The sequence below is a fragment of the Mya arenaria genome, chromosome 8 (genome assembly GCF_026914265.1).
Source record: "Mya arenaria isolate MELC-2E11 chromosome 8, ASM2691426v1".
Lineage (NCBI taxonomy): Eukaryota > Metazoa > Mollusca > Bivalvia > Myida > Myidae > Mya > Mya arenaria.
The window spans coordinates 38,086,251-38,094,353 of record NC_069129.1 but is presented as its reverse complement, the minus strand read 5'-3'; the positions used below and the strand labels follow the sequence as shown (position 1 = coordinate 38,094,353).

Here is an 8,103-nt window from a genome sequence, read left to right as displayed (position 1 = left end):
AAATGTTTAATCTGTGAGAGTGCAGCTTTAATATCAGTCAGATATTTAAATAGTTACAATTTTCTAGTACATTATTTATCAGCTGTTATTCTAAGACCTGTTTATTTGTTTATATAAACACACCAGGCAACATTAAAATGCCCTTCTTAATCACATTATGCTATATTTACACCTCAACTTCCATTCCTTTTAAAAATGAACTGCCTTTCAGCAATTGCGTTCATCAATCGATGAACGCAACATCTTCGGATATGTTCGGATCGTAATTTATTGCATAACAATATACATGAAAGCTATTGATCTTGTTATTGGTTGTATTGTGTCTGCAGGTCCCGTAAAATATAGATCAACATTTTTAAAAGTGTTAGTTTATTATATTTTAAATATAATTGTATCAGAAGTGTTTCAATTTTACGTTTTAAAGTGATTTCAAGTGGTTGATCTTTTCCCGCGTTATTGTGACGTTAGTAAATATTTTTCAAGAAGTTTTGTGTCCAAATGCCAAGAATGTGAAATAATAACAGAACAAATGGTTTTGCACAAAATAATGTTTTGTAAAATCTCGAGCGCTTCTAGAGACGATTTATGGTTAGCGTTATGTAAATGTCTTAGTGCCAAAGTTTTCCTTGAGTTTAGTCATCTTAAACCCGATGAGCAATTAATCGAACTTTTAACTGGTTTTCCGCAGCTATCTATAGAGGACACAGTTAGAGTCAAGGCTTTCAAAGCGTCACTGAAGTACATTAGGATCCTGTATAAATACGGATACAACAAATAATAACTCCCGTGATTATGACCTAGACTTTCGCTTTTCGTCGTTTAGGTTATTTTGGGCTAGCACGGTAGAAATTCAAAATATAAACAAGAAATTATAATATATGTAAACAAATTAATAACAATAAGACGTCGTAGAATGGGGAAAGGTAAATGAAATTACAAAACTATGTCTCATTCACTGTATTAGTACATTGTTATCATACAGTATTACTAGATGTATTATTTATAGTTATCCTTCCTATCTGATATATTTGTTTGTTGTATATAATTTATGTAAATTTTTGTTCAATATGTTTCTTTGTATTATGTTCTGTTTATAATGTGTCATGTCTCTTCATATCGGAGGAAATAAAGAATCTCTCTCTCTCTCTCTCTCTCTCTCTCTCTCTCTCTCTCTCTCTCTATTTACAGAATGGGTAAGAACGGATTACTTAAAGGTTTTCTTAAATGAAATGAAGAATTTTTTTTTAACAATTTTTGAATGAAATAATGAACTATTGGTGTAAATATAAGGAATGAATTGCGGGGTTGATGTCATTATCGGGGATATGAACGCAATTGGGTTGGTCAAAGTACGCGTGGAGTCCTTCGGACTCCACACACATTGACCAACCCAATTGCGTTCATACCCCGATAATGACATCAACCCCGCAATTCATTCCTTAATTAAGCTTCATTTACTTGACTGCTTTAAAGTTGCATATCTTAACAATTTCACACTAATTGCAAAATATCATTCATTTAATTTAATAACAAACCCAACAAACCACAATTTTATGCAAAACAATCAATATGTATTTGAACCTTTGAGAACCACTATGAAAGTCTTTACCATTATATTTGTTATTTTACCCCACCCACTTAAATGTGTACTGAAGTTGGGTATAAACGTCGAAAACGTCATTGACATTTACAATCAAAGCACTGAAAGTGCTGAGGGACGGTGCCTCTGGTGTATGTGCAGAAAAATATACAGGGAGAGCTGCCTGGTTTCAAAATCGTGTCGTTGTTATCAACTATTGACAGTTTGGTTATTTCAAGAGCCAACTTTCGTCATGCATGACTGTTTTTTATGAATGCATGTTAAGCAAGCGATCACTTCGTACGAAGTTGCATACGAAGATTTCTGCGACCGTTTTATTAACGCTTTCGTACGTAATTACTCTTCAAAATGGGGAAGGATCGGACGAAAATGTAAACAAACCGTAGATGTGAGTATACTAAAAAAAATCGCAAATAGTGATTTGATCTGCTTCGCTTTTCGAATAATCAAAATAGACATTTACTATTCATTTTAATAAATATAGTGGGTGGTAACGTTTTGTCGACTACGGTTGCTACGGCATGGTTTGACCCGTTTAAACAGCTGTTTCCTGTGTCACATTGCAATGTTTTCAGGTTATGACACATTTCGATACCAACTATATTCATTTCTTATCACATGTATTGTGTATAATAATTGTTATGGCGTTAACATGTTAAATAATCACATCCCAAAAGGTAAATTTACTATTACGTTCGTTAATTCTTTGTTCTATTCGATTGAAAACCCCGGAAGTACAAATTTAAGAAAGAGTTTAGTTAGCGAATATTATTTGAACTGTTTCCTTAAGGTATGTAAGTTTACACACTCAAATATATTTTAATATACAATTCTATATACTAACCAGTATACAAATGACATTTGTCATTACAAATAGGTAGACCTATTGTCGATTACAGTATCCTTTTTGTTTGTTATTGATATGATTGATAAAGTTTTTCATTGCAGGCAATCTTTTGAAAGAAAAGCTCAGTCATCTGGGATGCAGTGTTGCAGCACTGAAAAGCATTGGGTATGACTGTATATCTCAGCGTATGATTAAACCAACTATTGCAAAAACTATGCAAACAGTAATTGGGGAGTAACATTATTATTATATTTTTTAGTGTTATGAGACCCAGTCTTTCAAAAACAGATGCAATTGCCATTATAACATAGTATGAAATAAGAAAATACTTGCTACTGCTTCTTGCAAACTACCGATTTTTTACCAATATATGTAATCTTAATACAAAATATCACTGTCAAGGCATTTCATTTGAATTTGAGAAATGGCTTTTACAATTCAAATTTGTACTGTAGTGTTTTTTTATCTCTTAAGATAAATGTGTACTTTTACAAGAAATATTATCAAGAATTGTATTTGAAAATAATGTTAGACCATTTCTTTTTTTATTTTACTAACAACTTTCACGTTTTATGGATAATAGTAAAGATTATGTATCTTCTATTTTACAGGTGCCCATCAAAGAGTGTTTCTCTTTGCCTGCAATCAGGATACATCAACTGACCTTTGAACTGTGTTTTCCAACTTGGGATTCAAACACATGCCCTCTTGGGTAGGAGGAAGTCAGACAAACACCTGTGGCTATATCACTATACTTCTTCAAGTCTTGCTCTATGAGTGATCATGATGTGAAATAAAACAAAATGCAGTCATCTTTTTGTTATATTAAATAAGTTATGAACAAATAAAATATTTCAAACATTTTATTAATTCGTTATTTTGAAAAACAGTATGAATACATGTATACCAAAAGACAAACAAATAATTGGCAACGAATGGGCACAAAAATATGAGAATATTGAAGTTGGAGATTTATTGTTAATATTGATTTTAATGTGACAGAAAATGCCCCAATTTGCCAAAAAGCATTGAATATCAAATGACAATGCTTGGATTTACAAAATTCTGCCCAAATGAGTATAGATCTGTGAGTTGCTGTTTGGTATGTGTTCATAAAAGTCTTGATATATTAATCAAAGTTTAAATAAAAATGTTGCAAACATAAAACAGTGGAGGATCTGATGTTATGTTGAATTGATATACTTGTATAAGTTATTTAATCTGTATATGAGCAGATTCTTATGGAAATATGAGCTTTAAGTATTACTTTATTCCAAAATGGTGACCTAGAAGGTTTAGTTCCTTGTGTTGGTCAATGTTATATTGTTCACTTAACAGCTTGAGGTAAATGCAAGATATAATACAGTCAAGTTCAGAAACTGCTCAACAGTTATAGTGATAAACCCTTCCTCTCAATATGGTGTACATTTGTGGGAATTTATATCAAATCCTTCAAAAGGTCAAAGAGACATGGAGCGGACACAATTTTTTACAGACGGACAGACAGACAACTGGAGCTAAAAGAATTAGTCTATTTCAGGAGGAGACATACTTAGCCAAATGGTTCTTGAGAAAAAGTCATTAAAATAATTTATAAAAAGTACAATAAACAGGCAGTCATAAAAGTTAACATGAACACTAACTTAGGCTTAGATGACCTGGATGAAAAATGTCTTAAACAAAATAATTGAGAAGTTGCCCAAAATGTTACAGCTACATGTAAGAAATGAGCCAAGTATCAACAAGAGATGTTTGTCAAACATTATGCCCCCACCTGAGCGCCATGTTGTCAGGATTATATGAACAATTGAATGAAATAAGTATGGACCGAAATGACAGCTGATTAGTCACTGACATTGGATGCCGTTGAGGCAGTTTGAAGATTATGACCATTCAAAGTGTGAGGATAGAGTGTGTTATGACCATGACCTTTGACTCTATGACCTCAAAATCCATGAGTCATCAGCTGGTCTACAAAAATCTAAATGTCAAGTTTGAGGGACATGGGTTCAGGCATTGACATGTTATCACACAGACAAGCTTTTTTCAATCAATGGCACTGTGACCTTGACGTTTGACCCGATGACCCCTAAAATGAAAGGGACTCATCTACAGGCCAGACACAACTCCAAGTCAGATTTGAGGGCCATAGGTACAGGCATTGTCAAGTTATCACTCGAAACATTTTCACATTCAACGTCACTGTGAACTTGACCTTTGACCCAATGACTCCTAAAATCAATAAGCGTCATCTCCTTGTCAGGACCAACTTCCATGTCAAGTTTGATGATCATAGGTTCAGGCATGGTTGAGATATCCCTGAGAGAGGATTTGTTATCTTTTTTTGTGACCTTGACCTTGGCTTGATGACCCTCAAAGTCAAGAGGGGTCATCTACTGGTCAGGCCCAACCTTTATGTCAAGTTTGATGACCATTCAGACTGAATGGCATGATTGGTCCAGGAATTGTCGAGTTTGCTTTCAAGATCATTTTGACCTTGACCTTTGACCCCTAAATCAATAGGGGTCATCTACTGGTAAGGCCCAACCTCCGAGTCAAGTTTGAGGGCCAAGGGGGCAGGCATTGTTGATTTATCACTTGGACAACCTTTTACCATTCAAGGTCACTGTGACCTAGATCTTTGGCTCGATGATCCCCAAAACCTTTAGGGGTCATCTACTGGTGAGGCCCAACTTCCATATCAAGTTTGATGACGAAAGGTCTAGGCATTGTTGAGTTATCACTCGGACAAGCTTTAAAATTAATTTACCATTCAAGGTCACTGTGACCTTGACCTTTGACCTGATGAGCCCTAAAATCATCTACTGGTCAGGCCCAACCTTCATGTCAAGTTTGATGACCATACGTCCAGGAATTGTTGAGTTATCACTCGGACAAGCTTTGGTCTATAGATGGTACCGACCGACATGTGCAAAGCAATAAATTATATACCCCTCTTCTTCGAAGGGGCGCATAATAAAAAATGTCTTATTATGCACAGCAGTAATTACATTGACAGAGACGTTTTTCCTTTGAAGTATTTATAAATTGAGTCAGTAGCTGAGTCCTTGGATATCATAACAGTGTAGTATGTTGGTTATAATATTTGTTTCCTTTTTAAAAGATATGCCAGCATGTATAAAGATGGTATCTTCTTCCTGTATAGAGTCAACATCAAAGTCCACAGTAAATAGATTCATGTAAGTTGCACGAAGACAGATTTTTCAAGTTTAAACAATTTACAATTTTGAATTGATGTAAATAGTTGCTCACATCACAGCAAGGGTAAACTGTATCAGAATGAATCCATTGAAGGTTTTGAAACAGTTTCTGTTTGAAGGCTGTTCAACTCAAGCACAATCCTTTGATATGAGATGGTGGCATAAACTGTTTTGTGAATTCTGTCCTTGAAAAGTCTTTGGTAGTCTCAAGTATCACCTTGAAAAACAGTTAAGATAAATTTTGTAGAGATTGGAAAGTCTATTGCTCTTTCGGTAACTTTCATTCTAGGTTCCGAAGTATTTGTGACATGGCGCAGAGTCTCTGAAACGAAAAACAAAAATTATTTTATAGCAAAAAAACAATGATAAAACAAAATTGAGTACATATACAAAATATTTTAAATTTACACCATTTAACAGTCACAGAATATTTCATAGAGCCACTTGTAAAATACGTATAATAAAACATCAGTTATTTTCTCAGTTAAATAAAGGGCACAAGCCGGATTATAGACCTAATAATTAGGACCTATACATCATATACAAATATAATACAATAACATTAGTGTATTGTCTCTGACATGACAGACGGCTATAATGATACCTTGAATTTGGTTTTTTGACAACAGACTTATCTGCTAGAAATCATTAAAAACCCTATTTATTTCATTTGTTTTCTTTATGGCCGCACTCTTACAGATTAACAGTTTTAATAATATTTCATCTTTTGTCCAGGAATGAGCAAATTTTGTGTAAACATCTGAAAACCAGCGATACAAGAATGCTGACAAAAGATTTTATCGCAGTTTTTCATATTTCTGTCGCAATTTAATGTTTTTGAAAAATGCATAAAACATCATTTTTTGAAAATAAATATGAAAACTTGCAATATGATTTTTTCAGCAATCTTATATCACTTGTTGCTATGCATTTTCACATGCAATGTTACATATATACAGTATCCAGTGATGTGGATCATTCCATATATATGCTGCACATCTTTAATATTATAATTATAGAATGTGCATCAAACTATATGCATGATAAGCTTAAAAGTTTGTATTAAATTGAGATTTGGTAAAAAAAAATGCTACAAACTGACTGTAAATACATACATAATGTACGATTTCCACTTGATTCGCTCTTGCGGTGTATTTACTTGTATCTTGCTTATAAATAACACAAGTAAACCGGAAATATGGGAATTTAGTTACCCATCCAGAAACCTGCAGTTCTGTGTAACAATCCGTCCTGCCTAGTTACCAGCATCTTGGATCCATGTCAAGATCTGAAATAAAAAATGAATAATCTATTTATTTATAAACAGGCTGTTTTCTTTCTGAAGCTTAAAATATGGTTGACATTTTTCTTTAAATGCAAGGTGGTTTCTGTTTTAAGAAAGCCATTGCTTGAGCTCAAGTTGTCATCAGTCGTGGGGTTCAAGATCTGAACCTGTCCCACTTTTGCACCCAGGTTTACCGTACTAATATTATACCGTTCATGAGTTTGTCCCAGTACTAACCCACAAAGGTCAGATTGTTTGCAAATTAAGTTATCAGGAACAGTTTGTCGAGCTGGTTGAACAATTCAACTGCAAGCTTTAAGTTATTTTAAGTTCTAAGGGCCTGTGAGCCAAGTTGATAGAGCACAAACTTGCAAACAGGAAGTCCCCAGTCCAAGTCCCATTACTAGCTGCAATGTTTTCAGAATCACAAGAAAATTGAAAAAAAATGCAGTTTCAACTTTGGGACAAACAAGTCTCCCAACTGTGCCCATAGAGCTTATGCTTACCTTCTGGCTGCTCTGGATATTTTAAAAAAATACTTTTTGACCCATCCCACCCCCCGCGTCCCCACCCCCAGGCAATTTTTAAATTTATAAGCTTCAATGTTGATTTAGAATTTCTGAACACTAATAGAGACATGATAATCTTGTAAATATAAGTCAAAGCAAGTTATTGAAAAATGATAAAAACTTTGACAGATGAAATGACAAATCAGTGTAAACACCGTCATAAAATCAGTCTGTTTTTAGCTTGTTTGTTTTACTTAAAACACCGTAAAATTCAAATACCATGAGTCTAATTAATGGTTGGATAGTATTATAGTCTATATTCCAGTGTTCTTATCACAACAAAACTCTTGAAATGCATCGAAATAAGAGCATTTTGTTTTTCAAAACATTTTGACAGTTGACGCGAGGTTGCGTCCCCTGAAAATTTAGTCAAAACGGCGTCTTAACGATTTGTTAATTTACTCAACGGGTTGCAGATTCCACAGAGTCGTCTTCTGTCTTGAAATTGGCAGTTGGTTTTGTTAAAATACGCCATAATAAATGAAAGATTGCCAATATAGAATATTTCTGTTGTTGTGGCGGCCATTTTTTAGTCTACGAATTTCGTACGCCACCCTAAGAGCTTTCGTAGAAATTTTCGT

General features: G+C 34.1%; 2 long non-coding RNA genes across 3 annotated transcripts; one reads left to right on the top strand and one right to left on the bottom strand.

Moving 5' to 3' along the window:
- The first annotated feature begins 1,805 nt into the window (after positions 1-1,805).
- On the top strand, positions 1,806-3,265 carry LOC128243004 (uncharacterized). Its single transcript, XR_008262749.1, has 3 exons — positions 1,806-1,988; positions 2,549-2,612; positions 3,059-3,265. It is a non-coding gene; the product is annotated as an uncharacterized LOC128243004 (long non-coding RNA).
- A 32-nt stretch (positions 3,266-3,297) lies between these two features.
- LOC128243003 (uncharacterized) lies at positions 3,298-7,874 on the bottom strand. Of its 2 annotated transcripts, none has more exons than XR_008262748.1 (3): positions 7,742-7,874; positions 6,784-6,956; positions 3,298-5,990 (listed from the first exon to the last, which is right to left on the bottom strand). It is a non-coding gene; the product is annotated as an uncharacterized LOC128243003 (long non-coding RNA). The 2 variants fall into 2 exon arrangements; XR_008262747.1 differs by having other exon boundaries at positions 6,883-6,956.
- Positions 7,875-8,103: the final 229 nt, after the last annotated feature.